Consider the following 20,780-nt stretch of genomic DNA (forward strand, 5'->3'; position numbering starts at 1 on the left):
TGGTTTCTAAAGTCTCCCTGGAAAAAAAAATACATAAAAAAACAGTGGGAGAGTAATATTGCCCTTTCAGCTTGTGTGCCAGTCTTGACTCCTGGGTGTGCCACCTCTCTCTCTCTAATTGTGGGCCATAGAAAGCCTATTTATTTTTTTGCTTTTTTTAATATTATTTTGTTTCTAAAGTCTCCCTGAAAAAAAAATACATAAAAAAACAGTGGGAGAGTAATATTGCCCTTTCAGCTTGTGTGCCAGTCTTGACTCCTGGGTGTGCCACCTCTCTCTCTCTAATTGTGGGCCATAGAAAGCCTATTTATTTTTTTCCTAGATTTGTGTTCTAAAATCTACCTCAACACAAAAACACTACATCAATCAGTGGGAGAAAAATATTGGCCTCAGTCAGGGCTTGTGTGCCACTCCTGTGTGTGCCATCTCTCATTCAGTGGCCCATACAAAGCCTATTTATTTTTTTGTTTTTTTTTTAATATTATTGGGTTTCTAAAGTCTCCCTGAAAAAAAAAAAAACATAAAAAAACAGTGGGAGAGTAATATTGCCCTTTCAGCTTGTGTGCCAGTAATATTGCCCTTTCAGCTTGTGTGCCAGTCTTGACTCCTGGGTGTGCCACCTCTCTCTCTCTAATTGTGGGCCATAGAAAGCCTATTTATTTTTTTGCTTTTTTTAATATTATTTGGTTTCTAAAGTCTCCCTGAAAAAAAAAATACATAAAAAAACAGTGGGAGAGTAATATTGCCCTTTCAGCTTGTGTACCAGTCTTGACTCCTGGGTGTGCCACCTCTCTCTCTCTAATTGTGGGCCATAGAAAGCCTATTTATTTTTTTCCTAGATTTGTGTACTAAAATCTACCTCAACACAAAAACACTACATCAATCAGTGGGAGAAAAATATTGGCCTCAGTCAGGGCTTGTGTGCCACTCCTGTGTGTGCCATCTCTCATTCAGTGGCCCATACAAAGCCTATTTATTTTTTTGTTTTTTTTAATATTATTGGGTTTCTAAAGTCTCCCTGAAAAAAAAAAATACATAAAAAAACAGTGGGAGAGTAATATTGCCCTTTCAGCTTGTGTGCCAGTCTTGACTCCTGGGTGTGCCACCTCTCTCTCTCTAATTGTGGGCCATAGAAAGCCTATTTATTTTTTTCCTAGATTTGTGTTCTAAAATCTACCTCAACACAAAAACACTACATCAATCAGTGGGAGAAAAATATTGGCCTCAGTCAGGGCTTGTGTGCCACTCCTGTGTGTGCCATCTCTCATTCAGTGGCCCATACAAAGCCTATTTATTTTTTTGTTTTTTTTAATATTATTGGGTTTCTAAAGTTTCCCTGAAAAAAAAAAAAACATAAAAGAACAGTGGGAGAGTAATATTGCCCTTTCAGCTTGTGTGCCAGTAATATTGCCCTTTCAGCTTGTGTGCCAGTCTTGACTCCTGGGTGTGCCACCTCTCTCTCTCTAATTGTGGGCCATAGAAAGCCTATTTATTTTTTTGCTTTTTTTAATATTATTTGGTTTCTAAAGTCTCCCTGAAAAAAAAAAAATACATAAAAAAACAGTGGGAGAGGAATATTGCCCTTTCAGCTTGTGTGCCAGTCTTGACTCCTGGGTGTGCCACCTCTCTCTCTCTAATTGTGGGCCATAGAAAGCCTATTTATTTTTTTCCTAGATTTGTGTACTAAAATCTACCTCAACACAAAAACACTACATCAATCAGTGGGAGAAAAATATTGGCCTCAGTCAGGGCTTGTGTGCCACTCCTGTGTGTGCCATCTCTCATTCAGTGGCCCATACAAAGCCTATTTATTTTTTTGTTTTTTTTAATATTATTGGGTTTCTAAAGTCTCCCTGAAAAAAAAAATAATACATAAAAAAACAGTGGGAGAGTAATATTGCCCTTTCAGCTTGTGTGCCAGTCTTGACTCCTGGGTGTGCCACCTCTCTCTCTCTAATTGTGGGCCATAGAAAGCCTATTTATTTTTTTCCTAGATTTGTGTTCTAAAATCTACCTCAACACAAAAATACTACATCAATCAGTGGGAGAAAAATATTGGCCTCAGTCAGGGCTTGTGTGCCACTCCTGTGTGTGCCATCTCTCATTCAGTGGCCCATACAAAGCCTATTTATTTTTTTGTTTTTTTTAATATTATTGGGTTTCTAAAGTCTCCCTGAAAAAAAAAAAAAAAACATAAAAAAACAGTGGGAGAGTAATATTGCCCTTTCAGCTTGTGTGCCAGTAATATTGCCCTTTCAGCTTGTGTGCCAGTCTTGACTCCTGGGTGTGTCACCTCTCTCTCTCTAATTGTGGGCCATAGAAAGCCTATTTATTTTTTTGCTTTTTTTAATATTATTTGGTTTCTAAAGTCTCCCTGAAAAAAAAATACATAAAAAAACAGTGGGAGAGTAATATTGCCCTTTCAGCTTGTGTGCCAGTCTTGACTCCTGGGTGTGCCACCTCTCTCTCTCTAATTGTGGGCCATAGAAAGCCTATTTATTTTTTTGCTTTTTTAATATTATTGGGTTTCTAAAGTCTCCCTGAAAAAAAAAATACATAAAAAAACAGTGGGAGAGTAATATTGCCCTTTCAGCTTGTGTGCCAGTCTTGACTCCTGGGTGTGCCACCTCTCTCTCTCTAATTGTGGGCCATAGAAAGCCTATTCATTTTTTTGTTTTTTTTAATATTATTGGGTTTCTAAAGTCTCCGTGAAAAAAAAAAATACATAAAAAAACAGTGGGAGAGTAATATTGCCCTTTCAGCTTGTGTGCCAGTCTTGACTCCTGGGTGTGCCACCTCTCTCTCTCTAATTGTGGGCCATAGAAAGCCTATTTATTTTTTTGCTTTTTTTAATATTATTTGGTTTCTAAAGTCTCCCTGAAAAAAAAAATACATAAAAAAACAGTGGGAGAGTAATATTGCCCTTTCAGCTTGTGTGCCAGTCTTGACTCCTGGGTGTGCCACCTCTCTCTCTCTCTAATTGTGGGCCATAGAAAGCCTATTTATTTTTTTGCTTTTTTAATATTATTTTGTTTCTAAAGTCTCCCTGAAAAAAAAAAAATACATAAAAAAACAGTGGGAGAGTAATATTGCCCTTTCAGCTTGTGTGCCAGTCTTGACTCCTGGGTGTGCCACCTCTCTCTCTCTAATTGTGGGCCATAGAAAGCCTATTTATTTTTTTCCTAGATTTGTGTTCTAAAATCTACCTCAACACAAAAACACTACATCAATCAGTGGGAGAAAAATATTGGCCTCAGTCAGGGCTTGTGTGCCACTCCTGTGTGTGCCATCTCTCATTCAGTGGCCCATACAAAGCCTATTTATTTTTTTGCTTTTTTTAATATTATTGGGTTTCTAAAGTCTCCCTGAAAAAAAAAAAATACATAAAAAAACAGTGGGAGAGTAATATTGCCCTTTCAGCTTGTGTGCCAGTCTTGACTCCTGGGTGTGCCACCTCTCTCTCTCTAATTGTGGGCCATAGAAAGCCTATTTTTTTTTTGCTTTTTTTAATATTATTGGGTTTCTAAAGTCTCCCTGAAAAAAAAAATACATAAAAAAACAGTGGGAGAGTAATATTGCCCTTTCAGCTTGTGTGCCAGTCTTGACTCCTGGGTGTGCCACCTCTCTCTCTCTAATTGTGGGCCATAGAAAGCCTATTTATTTTTTTCCTAGATTTGTGTTCTAAAATCTACCTCAACACAAAAACACTACATCAATCAGTGGGAGAAAAATATTGGCCTCAGTCAGGGCTTGTGTGCCACTCCTGTGTGTGCCATCTCTCATTCAGTGGGCCATACAAAGCCTATTTATTTTTTTGTTTTTTTTAATATTATTGGGTTTCTAAAGTCTCCGTGAAAAAAAAAAAAAAACATAAAAAAACAGTGGGAGAGTAATATTGCCCTTTCAGCTTGTGTGCCAGTCTTGACTCCTGGGTGTGCCACCTCTCTCTCTCTAATTGTGGGCCATAGAAAGCCTATTTATTTTTTTGTTTTTTTTAATATTACTGGGTTTCTAAAGTCTCCGTGAAAAAAAAAATACATAAAAAAACAGTGGGAGAGTAATATTGCCCTTTCAGCTTGTGTGCCAGTCTTGACTCCTGGGTGTGCCACCTCTCTCTCTCTAATTGTGGGCCATAGAAAGCCTATTTATTTTTTTGCTTTTTTTAATATTATTGGGTTTCTAAAGTCTCCCTGAAAAAAAAAATACATAAAAAAACAGTGGGAGAGTAATATTGCCCTTTCAGCTTGTGTGCCAGTCTTGACTACTGGGTGTGCCACCTCTCTCTCTCTAATTGTGGGCCATAGAAAGCCTATTTATTTTTTAGTTTTTTTTAATATTATTGGGTTTCTAAAGTCTCCGTGAAAAAAAAAAAAAAAACATAAAAAAACAGTGGGAGAGTAATATTGCCCTTTCAGCTTGTGTGCCAGTCTTGACTCCTGGGTGTGCCACCTCTCTCTCTCTAATTGTGGGCCATAGAAAGCCTATTTATTTTTTTCCTAGATTTGTGTTCTAAAATCTACCTCAACACAAAAACACTACATCAATCAGTGGGAGAAAAATATTGGCCTCAGTCAGGGCTTGTGTGCCACTCCTGTGTGTGCCATCTCTCATTCAGTGGCCCATACAAAGCCTATTTATTTTTTTGTTTTTTTTAATATTATTGGGTTTCTAAAGTCTCCCTGAAAAAAAAAAATACATAAAAAAACAGTGGGAGAGTAATATTGCCCTTTCAGCTTGTGTGCCAGTCTTGACTCCTGGGTGTGCCACCTCTCTCTCTCTAATTGTGGGCCATAGAAAGCCTATTTATTTTTTTCCTAGATTTGTGTTCTAAAATCTACCTCAACACAAAAACACTACATCAATCAGTGGGAGAAAAATATTGGCCTCAGTCAGGGCTTGTGTGCCACTCCTGTGTGTGCCATCTCTCATTCAGTGGCCCATACAAAGCCTATTTATTTTTTTGTTTTTTTTAATATTATTGGGTTTCTAAAGTTTCCCTGAAAAAAAAAAAAACATAAAAAAACAGTGGGAGAGTAATATTGCCCTTTCAGCTTGTGTGCCAGTAATATTGCCCTTTCAGCTTGTGTGCCAGTCTTGACTCCTGGGTGTGCCACCTCTCTCTCTCTAATTGTGGGCCATAGAAAGCCTATTTATTTTTTTGCTTTTTTAATATTATTTGGTTTCTAAAGTCTCCCTGAAAAAAAAAAATACATAAAAAAACAGTGGGAGAGGAATATTGCCCTTTCAGCTTGTGTGCCAGTCTTGACTCCTGGGTGTGCCACCTCTCTCTCTCTAATTGTGGGCCATAGAAAGCCTATTTATTTTTTTCCTAGATTTGTGTACTAAAATCTACCTCAACACAAAAACACTACATCAATCAGTGGGAGAAAAATATTGGCCTCAGTCAGGGCTTGTGTGCCACTCCTGTGTGTGCCATCTCTCATTCAGTGGCCCATACAAAGCCTATTTATTTTTTTGTTTTTTTTAATATTATTGGGTTTCTAAAGTCTCCCTGAAAAAAAAAAATAATACATAAAAAAACAGTGGGAGAGTAATATTGCCCTTTCAGCTTGTGTGCCAGTCTTGACTCCTGGGTGTGCCACCTCTCTCTCTCTAATTGTGGGCCATAGAAAGCCTATTTATTTTTTTCCTAGATTTGTGTTCTAAAATCTACCTCAACACAAAAATACTACATCAATCAGTGGGAGAAAAATATTGGCCTCAGTCAGGGCTTGTGTGCCACTCCTGTGTGTGCCATCTCTCATTCAGTGGCCCATACAAAGCCTATTTATTTTTTTGTTTTTTTTAATATTATTGGGTTTCTAAAGTCTCCCTGAAAAAAAAAAAAAAACATAAAAAAACAGTGGGAGAGTAATATTGCCCTTTCAGCTTGTGTGCCAGTAATATTGCCCTTTCAGCTTGTGTGCCAGTCTTGACTCCTGGGTGTGTCACCTCTCTCTCTCTAATTGTGGGCCATAGAAAGCCTATTTATTTTTTTGCTTTTTTTAATATTATTTGGTTTCTAAAGTCTCCCTGAAAAAAAAAATACATAAAAAAACAGTGGGAGAGTAATATTGCCCTTTCAGCTTGTGTGCCAGTCTTGACTCCTGGGTGTGCCACCTCTCTCTCTCTAATTGTGGGCCATAGAAAGCCTATTTATTTTTTTGCTTTTTTAATATTATTGGGTTTCTAAAGTCTCCCTGAAAAAAAAAAATACATAAAAAAACAGTGGGAGAGTAATATTGCCCTTTCAGCTTGTGTGCCAGTCTTGACTCCTGGGTGTGCCACCTCTCTCTCTCTAATTGTGGGCCATAGAAAGCCTATTCATTTTTTTGTTTTTTTTAATATTATTGGGTTTCTAAAGTCTCCGTGAAAAAAAAAAATACATAAAAAAACAGTGGGAGAGTAATATTGCCCTTTCAGCTTGTGTGCCAGTCTTGACTCCTGGGTGTGCCACCTCTCTCTCTCTAATTGTGGGCCATAGAAAGCCTATTCATTTTTTTGTTTTTTTTAATATTATTGGGTTTCTAAAGTCTCCGTGAAAAAAAAAAATACATAAAAAAACAGTGGGAGAGTAATATTGCCCTTTCAGCTTGTGTGCCAGTCTTGACTCCTGGGTGTGCCACCTCTCTCTCTCTAATTGTGGGCCATAGAAAGCCTATTTATTTTTTTCCTAGATTTGTGTTCTAAAATCTACCTCAACACAAAAACACTACATCAATCAGTGGGAGAAAAATATTGGCCTCAGTCAGGGCTTGTGTGCCACTCCTGTGTGTGCCATCTCTCATTCAGTGGCCCATACAAAGCCTATTTATTTTTTTGCTTTTTTTAATATTATTGGGTTTCTAAAGTCTCCCTGAAAAAAAAAAATACATAAAAAAACAGTGGGAGAGTAATATTGCCCTTTCAGCTTGTGTGCCAGTCTTGACTCCTGGGTGTGCCACCTCTCTCTCTCTAATTGTGGGCCATAGAAAGCCTATTTATTTTTTTGCTTTTTTTAATATTATTTGGTTTCTAAAGTCTCCCTGAAAAAAAAAATACATAAAAAAACAGTGGGAGAGTAATATTGCCCTTTCAGCTTGTGTGCCAGTCTTGACTCCTGGGTGTGCCACCTCTCTCTCTCTAATTGTGGGCCATAGAAAGCCTATTTATTTTTTTGCTTTTTTTAATATTATTTTGTTTCTAAAGTCTCCCTGAAAAAAAAAAAATACATAAAAAAACAGTGGGAGAGTAATATTGCCCTTTCAGCTTGTGTGCCAGTCTTGACTCCTGGGTGTGCCACCTCTCTCTCTCTAATTGTGGGCCATAGAAAGCCTATTTATTTTTTTCCTAGATTTGTGTTCTAAAATCTACCTCAACACAAAAACACTACATCAATCAGTGGGAGAAAAATATTGGCCTCAGTCAGGGCTTGTGTGCCACTCCTGTGTGTGCCATCTCTCATTCAGTGGCCCATACAAAGCCTATTTATTTTTTTGCTTTTTTTAATATTATTGGGTTTCTAAAGTCTCCCTGAAAAAAAAAAATACATAAAAAAACAGTGGGAGAGTAATATTGCCCTTTCAGCTTGTGTGCCAGTCTTGACTCCTGGGTGTGCCACCTCTCTCTCTCTAATTGTGGGCCATAGAAAGCCTATTTTTTTTTTGCTTTTTTTAATATTATTGGGTTTCTAAAGTCTCCCTGAAAAAAAAAATACATAAAAAAACAGTGGGAGAGTAATATTGCCCTTTCAGCTTGTGTGCCAGTCTTGACTCCTGGGTGTGCCACCTCTCTCTCTCTAATTGTGGGCCATAGAAAGCCTATTTATTTTTTTCCTAGATTTGTGTTCTAAAATCTACCTCAACACAAAAACACTACATCAATCAGTGGGAGAAAAATATTGGCCTCAGTCAGGGCTTGTGTGCCACTCCTGTGTGTGCCATCTCTCATTCAGTGGGCCATACAAAGCCTATTTATTTTTTTGTTTTTTTTAATATTATTGGGTTTCTAAAGTCTCCGTGAAAAAAAAAAAAAACATAAAAAAACAGTGGGAGAGTAATATTGCCCTTTCAGCTTGTGTGCCAGTCTTGACTCCTGGGTGTGCCACCTCTCTCTCTCTAATTGTGGGCCATAGAAAGCCTATTTATTTTTTTGTTTTTTTTAATATTACTGGGTTTCTAAAGTCTCCGTGAAAAAAAAAATACATAAAAAAACAGTGGGAGAGTAATATTGCCCTTTCAGCTTGTGTGCCAGTCTTGACTCCTGGGTGTGCCACCTCTCTCTCTCTAATTGTGGGCCATAGAAAGCCTATTTATTTTTTTGCTTTTTTTAATATTATTGGGTTTCTAAAGTCTCCCTGAAAAAAAAAATACATAAAAAAACAGTGGGAGAGTAATATTGCCCTTTCAGCTTGTGTGCCAGTCTTGACTCCTGGGTGTGCCACCTCTCTCTCTCTAATTGTGGGCCATAGAAAGCCTATTTATTTTTTTGTTTTTTTTAATATTATTGGGTTTCTAAAGTCTCCGTGAAAAAAAAAAAAAAAAACATAAAAAAACAGTGGGAGAGTAATATTGCCCTTTCAGCTTGTGTGCCAGTCTTGACTCCTGGGTGTGCCACCTCTCTCTCTCTAATTGTGGGCCATAGAAAGCCTATTTATTTTTTTCCTAGATTTGTGTTCTAAAATCTACCTCAACACAAAAACACTACATCAATCAGTGGGAGAAAAATATTGGCCTCAGTCAGGGCTTGTGTGCCACTCCTGTGTGTGCCATCTCTCATTCAGTGGCCCATACAAAGCCTATTTATTTTTTTGCTTTTTTTAATATTATTGGGTTTCTAAAGTCTCCCTGAAAAAAAAAAATACATAAAAAAACAGTGGGAGAGTAATATTGCCCTTTCAGCTTGTGTGCCAGTCTTGACTCCTGGGTGTGCCACCTCTCTCTCTCTAATTGTGGGCCATAGAAAGCCTATTTTTTTTTTGCTTTTTTTAATATTATTGGGTTTCTAAAGTCTCCCTGAAAAAAAAAATACATAAAAAAACAGTGGGAGAGTAATATTGCCCTTTCAGCTTGTGTGCCAGTCTTGACTCCTGGGTGTGCCACCTCTCTCTCTCTAATTGTGGGCCATAGAAAGCCTATTTATTTTTTTCCTAGATTTGTGTTCTAAAATCTACCTCAACACAAAAACACTACATCAATCAGTGGGAGAAAAATATTGGCCTCAGTCAGGGCTTGTGTGCCACTCCTGTGTGTGCCATCTCTCATTCAGTGGGCCATACAAAGCCTATTTATTTTTTTGTTTTTTTTAATATTATTGGGTTTCTAAAGTCTCCGTGAAAAAAAAAAAAAACATAAAAAAACAGTGGGAGAGTAATATTGCCCTTTCAGCTTGTGTGCCAGTCTTGACTCCTGGGTGTGCCACCTCTCTCTCTCTAATTGTGGGCCATAGAAAGCCTATTTATTTTTTTGTTTTTTTTAATATTACTGGGTTTCTAAAGTCTCCGTGAAAAAAAAAATACATAAAAAAACAGTGGGAGAGTAATATTGCCCTTTCAGCTTGTGTGCCAGTCTTGACTCCTGGGTGTGCCACCTCTCTCTCTCTAATTGTGGGCCATAGAAAGCCTATTTATTTTTTTGCTTTTTTTAATATTATTGGGTTTCTAAAGTCTCCCTGAAAAAAAAAATACATAAAAAAACAGTGGGAGAGTAATATTGCCCTTTCAGCTTGTGTGCCAGTCTTGACTCCTGGGTGTGCCACCTCTCTCTCTCTAATTGTGGGCCATAGAAAGCCTATTTATTTTTTTGTTTTTTTTAATATTATTGGGTTTCTAAAGTCTCCGTGAAAAAAAAAAAAAAAAACATAAAAAAACAGTGGGAGAGTAATATTGCCCTTTCAGCTTGTGTGCCAGTCTTGACTCCTGGGTGTGCCACCTCTCTCTCTCTAATTGTGGGCCATAGAAAGCCTATTTATTTTTTTCCTAGATTTGTGTTCTAAAATCTACCTCAACACAAAAACACTACATCAATCAGTGGGAGAAAAATATTGGCCTCAGTCAGGGCTTGTGTGCCACTCCTGTGTGTGCCATCTCTCATTCAGTGGGCCATACAAAGCCTATTTATTTTTTTGTTTTTTTTTATATTATTGGGTTTCTAAAGTCTCCGTGAAAAAAAAAAAATACATAAAAAAACAGTGGGAGAGTAATATTGCCCTTTCAGCTTGTGTGCCAGTCTTGACTCCTGGGTGTGCCACCTCTCTCTCTCTAATTGTGGGCCATAGAAAGCCTATTTATTTTTTTGTTTTTTTTAATATTATTGGGTTTCTAAAGTCTCCGTGAAAAAAAAAAACATAAAAAAACAGTGGGAGAGTAATATTGCCCTTTCAGCTTGTGTGCCAGTCTTGACTCCTGGGTGTGCCACCTCTCTCTCTCTAATTGTGGGCCATAGAAAGGCTATTTTTTTTTTTTTTTTTTTTTTTATTAGTATTTGGTTTCTTAATTGTCCCTGAAAAAAACATTTTATCTTATTTGGTTTCTAAAGTCTCCCTGAGAAAAAAAAAAAAATTAGGTGGGAGAATAATATTGACATTAGTGCTTGAGTGACAGTCCTGCGTGTGTGTCATCTCTGTGATTTTGTGCCACAGAAAACAGAGTGTGTAACATTGTGCCTGATTTTCCTTGTGGTCTCACCAACCTGTTAAGGGATATAGAAATCATACTGAAGTTATAGCTCACCGTGTAAGTTGTTTGACAGCAACAAATAAAGTTACTTTGGTTAATTTTTTAAAACAATGAGGGAGTCTGGTGCAAGAGGTCGTGGCCGTGGGCGTTCATTGTCAGCTGGTAATGATGGTAGTGGTAGTGGAGCATCAGGTGGTCGTGGGGATAAAAATATTCCACCTAAGTCTGGAGCTGTGGAGCCAGTTTCGTCGTCTGGCTACACAAGGCCTCGAACGCTCTCTTTTCTGGGAGTAGGAAAAACGCTTTTAAAGGCGGAGCAGCAACAGCAAGTTTTGGCTTACATTGCAGACTCAGCCTCTAGCTCTTTTGCCTCCTCTTGTGAAACTGGTAAATGTAAAAGCAGCGCGTCGCTTGTGGATGTTCACGGTCAGGGACAAGTCGCTTCCTTGTCCTCCTCAGCAAAAACTACAACAAGAGAGAAGGATGCAGCAGGCGACACAACGGGTCACTCCATGGAGCTCTTTACACATACCGTCCCTGGCTTAGAAAGTGAAACACTTAACAGGCCATGCCCATTACAAGTAGATTCTGACATGGAGTGCACTGATGCACAGCCACAGCCAGAGTACTATGCTGCTCCTTTGACTCAGACCACCACATTGCCCTCTCAGGGTACAGATCCACAATCAGACCCTGATGAGACTATGTTGCCCCGCCACGAACGCTATACCACAGACCGACACAGTGACACAGACGAAGTTGCACACGAGCTCGAAGAGGAGGTAATAGATGACCCGGTTGTTGACCCCGATTGGCAGCCATTGGGGGAACAGGGTGCAGGCAGCAGTAGTTCAGAAGCGGAGGTGGAGGAGGGGCCGCAGCAGGCATCAACATCGCAACAGGTTCCATCTGCCGGGCCCCTATCTGGCCCAAAACGCGTGTCAAAGCCAAAACCTGTTGGAGCACAGCGTTGCCATCCGGTTAAAGCTCAGTCTGCAATCCCTGAAAAGGGATCCGATGCTAGGAAGAGTGCAGTCTGGCATTTTTTTAAACAACATCCAATTGATCAGCGCAAAGTCATCTGTCAAAAATGTTCTACTAGCTTAAGCAGAGGTCAGAATCTGAAAAGTCTCAATACTAGTTGCATGCATAGACACTTAACCACCATGCATTTTCAAGCCTGGACTAACTACCAAACGTCCCTTAAGGTTGTAGCACCCTCGGCCAATGAAGCTAGTCATCAACGCAACATCCCTTCCGTCACTGTAAGGCCACCATTTTCCGCACCACCGGCAGTATCTGTGCAGGTTTCTTTGCCAGCCAAAAGCAGTCAGGGTCAGGGAATCACCAGTTTTGTAGGCGGAAATATTGCATCTAGGGCACCGGCGGAAACAATACCGTCTCCAACCGTCTCTCAGTCTGCCATGTCCACTGGCACACCCGCAAGTTCCACGATCTCCATCTCTCCAGTTCAGCTCACACTACATGAGACTCTGGTTAGAAAAAGGAAGTACTTATCCTCGCATCCGCGTACACAGGGTTTTAACGCCCACATAGCTAGACTAACCTCGTTAGAGATGATGCCCTACCGGTTAGTTGAAAGCGAAGCTTTCAAAGCCCTGATGGAGTACGCTGAACCACGATACGAGCTACCCAGTCGACACTTTTTTTCCAGAAAAGCCATCCCAGCCCTGCACCAGCATGTTAAACAGCGCATCGTCCATGCACTCAGGCAATCTGTGAGTACAAAGGTGCACCTGACTACAGATGCATGGACCAGTAGGCATGGCCAGGGACGTTATGTGTCCATCACGGCACACTGGGTGAATGTGGTGGATGCAGGGTCCACAGGGGACATCAATTTAGGGACAGTTGTGCCTAGCCCACGGTCTAGGAAACAGTTGGCTGTAGGCGTTCGCACCCCCTCCTCCTCCTCCTCCTCGTCCTCCTGCAGAAGCTACAGCTCTTCCACAGACCGCAGTCGGCCAACCACTCCATCGGCAGATGACACTGTTGCACACCAGTTGTCCCATTATGGGCCAGCTACTGGCAAGCGTCAGCAGGCTGTATTGGCTATGAAGTGTTTGGGCGACAACAGACACACCGCGGAAGTTCTGTCCGAGTTCTTGCAACAAGAAACGCAGTCGTGGCTGGGCACAGTAGATCTTGAGGCAGGCAAGGTAGTGAGTGATAACGGAAGGAATTTCATGGCTGCCATCTCCCTTTCCCAACTGAAACACATTCCTTGCCTGGCTCACACCTTAAACCTGGTGGTGCAGTGCTTATTGAAAACTTATCCTGGGTTCTCCGACCTGCTCCTCAAAGTGCGTGGACTTTGCTCACATATCCGACGTTCGCCTGTACACGCCAGCCGTATGCAGACCTATCAGCGGTCTTTGAACCTTCCCCAGCATCGCCTAATCATAGACGTTGCAACAAGGTGGAACTCAACACTGCACATGCTTCAGAGACTGTGCCAACAGAGGCGGGCTGTTATGTTTTTGTGGGAGGATACACATACACGGGCAGGCAGTAGGATGGCAGACATGGAGTTGTCAGGTGTGCAGTGGTCGAAGATACAAGACATGTGTCAAGTCCTTCAGTGTTTTGAGGAATGCACACGGCTGGTTAGTGCAGACAACGCCGTAATAAGCATGAGCATCCCCCTAATGCGTCTGCTGATGCAAAGTTTGACGCACATAAAGGAGCAGGCGTCTGCACCAGAGGAAGAGGAAAGCCTTGATGACAGTCAGCCATTGTCTGGTCAGGGCAGTGTACAGGGCGAGGTAGCGGGCGAAGAGGAGGTGGAGGACGAGGAGGATGATGGGGATGAGTATATTTTTAATGCGGAACCTTTCCCGGGGGCACTGGAAATTGGTTGCGTGTCAAGGCCAGGTTCTGGTTTTTTGAGGGACACAAGTGACGTAGATTTGCCTGCAACTGCCCCTCACCCAATCACAACCGGAGATTTGACAACTGGAACTTTGGCCCACATGGCGGATTATGCCTTACGTATCCTAAAAAGGGACACACGCATTACGAAAATGATGAACGATGACGATTACTGGTTGGCCTGCCTCCTTGATCCACGCTATAAAGGCAAATTGCAAAATATTATGCCACATGAGAACTTGGAACTAATATTAGCAACCAAACAATCAACTCTTGTTGACCGTTTGCTTCAGGCATTCCCAGCACACAGCACACGTGATCGTTCTCACACGAGCTCAAGGGGGCAACAGACTAGGAGTGTTAGGGGTGCACACATCAGAAGTGGCGTTGGACAGAGGGGTTTTCTGACCAGGTTGTGGAGTGATTTTGCTATGACCGCAGACAGGACAGGTACTGCTGCATCAATTGAAAGTGACAGGAGACAACATTTGTCCAGTATGGTTACTAACTATTTTTCATCCCTTATCGATGTTCTCCCTCAACCGTCATTCCCATTTGATTACTGGGCATCAAAATTAGACACCTGGCCAGAATTGGCAGAATATGCATTGCAGGAGCTTGCTTGCCCGGCAGCAAGTGTCCTATCAGAAAGAGTATTCAGTGCTGCAGGTTCAATATTAACCGAAAAAAGGACTCGTCTGGCTACCCAAAATGTTGACAATCTAACATTCATTAAAATGAACCACAACTGGATTTCGAAATCTTTTGCCCCACCTTGCACGGCCGACACCTAGCTTTCCTATGAAAAGCTCTTGCCTGTGGACTACTGTGAATTACTTTTCTAATGTCTAATTTGCTGCAGCTGATTGTCCAGCATACGACATGTTTACACCTCCCTAAATGGCCAAACTCCCCACATGGGGCCGTGGTATCGCGACTTGGCGCAAGCACCCGTGAGACTGCTGTTTGTCTGAAGAGGTGGGTGTACTCGCTTTTGGTCGACGGCATTGCTACTGGGTTCCTCATAGTACAATAAAGTGTCTCTGGCGGTGGTGGTGCGCACCCAACGTCAGACACACTGTTGTAACATGAGGGGCCTTGGGCCTGTAACGCCGGCCACAAGAGAGTTCACCCACCCCCAGGTCAAACATTGCTCTACCACTTCCACAGTTATCTCTCACACTTCCACCAATGTTAAGTCTATGCGCTGACATCCTTCCATACCTGCCACTGACAATACCATTGTGTTGACATGTATGATGGTACTTAACATAGTCAGGGGCAGTGTCCTCTATTTACCACAGTAAATACTTTGCGCAAAATTAGTAGGTCTGAAACAACGCAGAGGATCCCACCCCTGAACCTAATGATTGCACCCTTTAGTGTTTTTGTTTTGTTTTAATGCGAGACATTCACATTTAGTTGTTGTTTTGGACTACTAACTGGCAGACACTCATTACAATCGGCCTCCGTTGACCAGACCACTGCTGCCCGTGTACCCCTGTAACTAATAATAAAGTGCCTACAGCCAGCCCAATTTAATTATGTTAGGCCTTCGAAGCCTTTCTGCGCTCCCTCCTTCCACTAGGCCTCCACTGACCAGACCACTGCTGCCCGTGTACCCCTGTAACTAATAATAAAGTGCCTACAGCCAGCACAATTTAATTATGTTAGGCCTTCGAAGCCTGTCTGCGGTCCCTCCTTCCACTAGGCCTCCACTGACCAGACCACTGCTGCCCGTGTACCCCTGTAACTAATAATAAAGTGCCTACAGCCAGCCCAATTTAATTATGTTAGGCCTTTGAAGCCTGTCTGCGGTCCCTCCTTCCACTAGGCCTCCAGTGACCAGACCACTGCTGCCCGTGTACCCCTGTAACTAATAATAAAGTGCCTACAGCCAGCCCAATTTAATTATGTTAGGCCTTCGAAGCCTGTCTGCGGTCCCTCCTTCCACTAGGCCTCCACTGACCAGACCACTGCTGCCCGTGTACCCCTGTAACTAATAATAAAGTGCCTACAGCCAGCCCAATTTAATTATATTAGGCCTTCGAAGCCTGTCTGCGGTCCCTCCTTCCACTAGGCCTCCACTGACCAGACCACTGCTGCCCGTGTACCCCTGTAACTAATAATAAAGTGCCTACAGCCAGCCCAATTTAATTATGTTAGGCCTTTAAAGCCTGTCTGCGGTCCCTCCTTCCACTAGGCCTCCACTGACCAGACCACTGCTGCCCGTGTACCCCTGTAACTAATAATAAAGTGCCTACAGCCAGCCCAATTTAATTATGTTAGGCCTTCGAAGCCTTTATGCGCTCCCTCCTTCCACTAGGCCTCCACTGACCAGACCACTGCTGCCCGTGTACCCCTGGAACCAATTATAAAGTGCATAGAGCCTATTTTTTTAATTTAATTTAATATTAATAAAGCCAGGATGAACTACGATATACCACGCTATGAGCTACCCAGTTGACAATTCTTTTGCGAGAAAAGCCATCCCACCCCTCCACCTGCATGTTAAAGACCGCATTGTCCTTGCATTCTGTCAATTTGTCAGTCCAAAGGTATACCTGACAACAGACACATGGACCTGTAGGCCTGGCCACGGAAGGTTACGTGTCCTTTGTGGCTCAATGGGTTAATGTATTGGATGCATGGTCCACACAGGGGACAGCCTGCAAAGTCTGTCTGCAGTCCCTAATTCAAGTTGGCCTCAACTGAATAAAGCTGAGCTTCTACCTTCTGGCTCTGATTAACTGCTGTTTTTAAAAAAATTGGCTTTTCCGTCCTTCTAAAGGTGTCTGCCCCTGCCTGGTGTTGTCCTCAACTGAATAAAGCTGAGCTTCAACCTTCAGTTCCAAATTACCATTTTTAAAAATGCAATTGGCTGTTCCGGCCTACTAAAGGTGTCTGTCTGCCCCTGCCTGGTGTTGTCCTCAACTGAATAAAGCTGAGCTTCAATCTTCAGTTCCAAATTACCATTTTTAAAAATGCAATTGGCTGTTCCGGCCTACTAAAGATGTCTGTCTGCCCCTGCCTGGTGTTGTCCTCAACTGAATAAAGCTGAGCTTCAACCTTCAGTTCCAAACATACAACAAAAAACTGGTACAATACAAAAAGTGGCCTCCAGCTACAAAAACTTTCTCCTACAAGTAGTTAACTGACAGTTTTTTTTCCAGTGAAAACACAGATATGGCATCCAACGAGTGTTGTCCTGTCTCGTCTTCTTTATATTATTGCCAAGAAGCTGCAACTGAATAAAGCTGTGCTTCAACCTTCTGTTCCAAATTACCATTTTTAAAAATGCAATTGGCTGTTCCGGCCTACTAAAGGTGTCTGTCTGCCCCTGCCTGGTGTTGTCCTCAACTGAATAAAGCTGAGCTTCAACCTTCAGTTCCAAATTACCATTTTTAAAAATGCAATTGGCTGTTCCGGCCTACTAAAGATGTCTGTCTGCCCCTGCCTGGTGTTGTCCTCAACTGAATAAAGCTGAGCTTCAACCTTCAGTTCCAAACATACAACAAAAAACTGGTACAATACAAAAAGTGGCCTCCAGCTACAAAAACTTTCTCCTACAAGTAGTTAACTGACAGTTTTTTTTCCAGTGAAAACACAGATATGGCATCCAACGAGTGTTGTCCTGTCTCGTCTTCTTTATATTATTGCCAAGAAGCTGCAACTGAATAAAGCTGTGCTTCAACCTTCTGTTCCAAATTACCATTTTTAAAAATGCAATTGGCTGTTCCGGCCTACTAAAGATGTCTGTCTGCCCCTGCCTGGTGTTGTCCTCAACTGAATAAAGCTGAGCTTCAACCTTCAGTTCCAAACATACAACAAAAAACTGGTACAATACAAAAAGTGGCCTCCAGCTACAAAAACTTTCTCCTACAAGTAGTTAACTGACAGTTTTTTTTCCAGTGAAAACACAGATATGGCATCCAACGAGTGTTGTCCTGTCTCGTCTTCTTTATATTATTGCCAAGAAGCTGCAACTGAATAAAGCTGTGCTTCAACCTTCTGTTCCAAATTACCATTTTTAAAAATGCAATTGGCTGTTCCGGCCTACTAAAGGTGTCTGTCTGCCCCTGCCTGGTGTTGTCCTCAACTGAATAAAGCTGTGCTTCAACCTTCTGTTCCAAATTACCATTTTTAAAAATGCAATTGGCTGTTCCGGCCTACTAAAGATGTCTGTCTGCCCCTGCCTGGTGTTGTCCTCAACTGAATAAAGCTGAGCTTCAACCTTCAGTTCCAAACATACAACAAAAAACTGGTACAATACAAAAAGTGGCCTCCAGCTACAAAAACTTTCTCCTACAAGTAGTTAACTGACAGTTTTTTTTCCAGTGAAAACACAGATATGGCATCCAACGAGTGTTGTCCTGTCTCGTCTTCTTTATATTATTGCCAAGAAGCTGCAACTGAATAAAGCTGTGCTTCAACCTTCTGTTCCAAATTACCATTTTTAAAAATGCAATTGGCTGTTCCGGCCTACTAAAGGTGTCTGTCTGCCCCTGCCTGGTGTTGTCCTCAACTGAATAAAGCTGAGCTTCAACCTTCAGTTCCAAATTACCATTTTTAAAAATGCAATTGGCTGTTCCGGCCTACTAAAGATGTCTGTCTGCCCCTGCCTGGTGTTGTACTCAACTGAATAAAGCTGAGCTTCAACCTTCAGTTCCAAACATACAACAAAAAACTGGTACAATACAAAAAGTGGCCTCCAGCTACAAAAACTTTCTCCTACAAGTAGTTAACTGACAGTTTTTTTTCCAGTGAAAACACAGATATGGCATCCAACGAGTGTTGTCCTGTCTCGTCTTCTTTATATTATTGCCAAGAAGCTGCAACTGAATAAAGCTGTGCTTCAACCTTCTGTTCCAAATTACCATTTTTAAAAATGCAATTGGCTGTTCCGGCCTACTAAAGATGTCTGTCTGCCCCTGCCTGGTGTTGTCCTCAACTGAATAAAGCTGAGCTTCAACCTTCAGTTCCAAACATACAACAAAAAACTGGTACAATACAAAAAGTGGCCTCCAGCTACAAAAACTTTCTCCTACAAGTAGTTAACTGACAGTTTTTTTTCCAGTGAAAACACAGATATGGCATCCAACGAGTGTTGTCCTGTCTCGTCTTCTTTATATTATTGCCAAGAAGCTGCAACTGAATAAAGCTGTGCTTCAACCTTCTGTTCCAAATTACCATTTTTAAAAATGCAATTGGCTGTTCCGGCCTACTAAAGGTGTCTGTCTGCCCCTGCCTGGTGTTGTCCTCAACTGAATAAAGCTGTGCTTCAACCTTCTGTTCCAAATTACCATTTTTAAAAATGCAATTGGCTGTTCCGGCCTACTAAAGATGTCTGTCTGCCCCTGCCTGGTGTTGTCCTCAACTGAATAAAGCTGAGCTTCAACCTTCAGTTCCAAACATACAACAAAAAACTGGTACAATACAAAAAGTGGCCTCCAGCTACAAAAACTTTCTCCTACAAGTAGTTAACTGACAGTTTTTTTTCCAGTGAAAACACAGATATGGCATCCAACGAGTGTTGTCCTGTCTCGTCTTCTTTATATTATTGCCAAGAAGCTGCAACTGAATAAAGCTGTGCTTCAACCTTCTGTTCCAAATTACCATTTTTAAAAATGCAATTGGCTGTTCCGGCCTACTAAAGGTGTCTGTCTGCCCCTGCCTGGTGTTGTCCTCAACTGAATAAAGCTGTGCTTCAACCTTCTGTTCCAAATTACCATTTTTAAAAATGCAATTGGCTGTTCCGGCCTACTAAAGATGTCTGTCTGCCCCTGCCTGGTGTTGTCCTCAACTGAATAAAGCTGAGCTTCAACCTTCAGTTCCAAACATACAACAAAAAACTGGTACAATACAAAAAGTGGCCTCCAGCTACAAAAACTTTCTCCTACAAGTAGTTAACTGACAGTTTTTTTTCCAGTGAAAACACAGATATGGCATCCAACGAGTGTTGTCCTGTCTCGTCTTCTTTATATTATTGCCAAGAAGCTGCAACTGAATAAAGCTGTGCTTCAACCTTCTGTTCCAAATTACCATTTTTAAAAATGCAATTGGCTGTTCCGGCCTACTAAAGGTGTCTGTCTGCCCCTGCCTGGTGTTGTCCTCAACTGAATAAAGCTGAGCTTCAACCTTCAGTTCCAAATTACCATTTTTAAAAATGCAATTGGCTGTTCCGGCCTACTAAAGATGTCTGTCTGCCCCTGCCTGGTGTTGTCCTCAACTGAATAAAGCTGAGCTTCAACCTTCAGTTCCAAACATACAACAAAAAACTGGTACAATACAAAAAGTGGCCTCCAGCTACAAAAACTTTCTACTACAAGTAGTTAACTGACAGTTTTTTTTCCAGTGAAAACACAGATATGGCATCCAACGAGTGTTGTCCTGTCTAGTCTTCTTTATATTATTGCCAAGAAGCTGCAACTGAATAAAGCTGTGCTTCAACCTTCTTTTCCAAATTACCATTTTTAAAAATGCAATTGGCTGTTCCGGCCTACTAAAGATGTCTGTCTGCCCCTGCCTGGTGTTGTCCTCAACTGAATAAAGCTGAGCTTCAACCTTCAGTTCCAAACATACAACAAAAAACTGGTACAATACAAAAAGTGGCCTCCAGCTACAAAAACTTTCTCCTACAAGTAGTTAACTGACAGTTTTTTTTCCAGTGAAAACACAGATATGGCATCCAACGAGTGTTGTCCTGTCTCGTCTTCTTTATATTATTGCCAAGAAGCTGCAACTGAATAAAGCTGTGCTTCAACCTTCTGTTCCAAATTACCATTTTTAAAAATGCAATTGGCTGTTCCGGCCTACTAAAGATGTCTGTCTGCCCCTGCCTGGTGTTGTCCTCAACTGAATAAAGCTGTGCTTCAACCTTCTGTTCCAAATTACCATTTTTAAAAATGCAATTGGCTGTTCCGGCCTACTAAAGATGTCTGTCTGCCCCTGCCTGGTGTTGTCCTCAACTGAATAAAGCTGAGCTTCAACCTTCAGTTCCAAACATACAACAAAAAACTGGTACAATACAAAAAGTGGCCTCCAGCTACAAAAACCTTCTCCTACAAGTAGTTAACTGACAGTTTTTTTTCCAGTGAAAACACAGATATGGCATCCAACGAGTGTTGTCCTGTCTCGTCTTCTTTATATTATTGCCAAGAAGCTGCAACTGAATAAAGCTGTGCTTCAACCTTCTGTTCCAAATTACCATTTTTAAAAATGCAATTGGCTGTTC

The sequence above is a fragment of the Ranitomeya variabilis genome, chromosome 3 (assembly GCF_051348905.1).
Source record: "Ranitomeya variabilis isolate aRanVar5 chromosome 3, aRanVar5.hap1, whole genome shotgun sequence".
NCBI lineage: Eukaryota > Metazoa > Chordata > Amphibia > Anura > Dendrobatidae > Ranitomeya > Ranitomeya variabilis.